The sequence below is a fragment of the Epinephelus moara genome, chromosome 18, assembly GCF_006386435.1.
Source record: "Epinephelus moara isolate mb chromosome 18, YSFRI_EMoa_1.0, whole genome shotgun sequence".
Taxonomy (NCBI): Eukaryota; Metazoa; Chordata; class Actinopteri; order Perciformes; family Serranidae; genus Epinephelus; species Epinephelus moara.
Window position 1 is genome coordinate 40,179,859 of NC_065523.1, and position 488 is coordinate 40,180,346.

Here is a 488-nt window from a genome sequence, read left to right on the forward strand (position 1 = left end):
GTCCAGATTAAATGAGATTCTTCCAGTTTGGTTAATCGCCAATTCCTTTCAAATTTTCGCGATATTTGTTTTAACTTACGGGTTTGAGAGTTATACCAAGGAGCGAACTTTCTTTGCTTTTTTAACTTCTTTTTAAGAGGAGCTACAGAGTCAAGTGTTGTTCCCAGCGAGCCTACGGCGCTATCAACAGAATGATCAAAGTCGGTACAGGAAACCTCTGTTACTGAGGGACTTGGTATTGAATTTAACGACGGAGTAATCTTTTCCTTAAATTTTGCGACACTACTATCTGATAAACATCTAGTATGGTAACTGTGGTAACTGCTGAGTGGCGTGTAATCGAGTAAAAAGAATTCAAAAGTAATCAGATAATGATCCGATAGAACTGTAATTAAAGTAACAGTACTTTAACATTAGTAACTGTAATTAAAGTAACAGTACTCTAACTGTAGTAACTGTATTTAAAGTAACAGCACTTTAACTGTAGT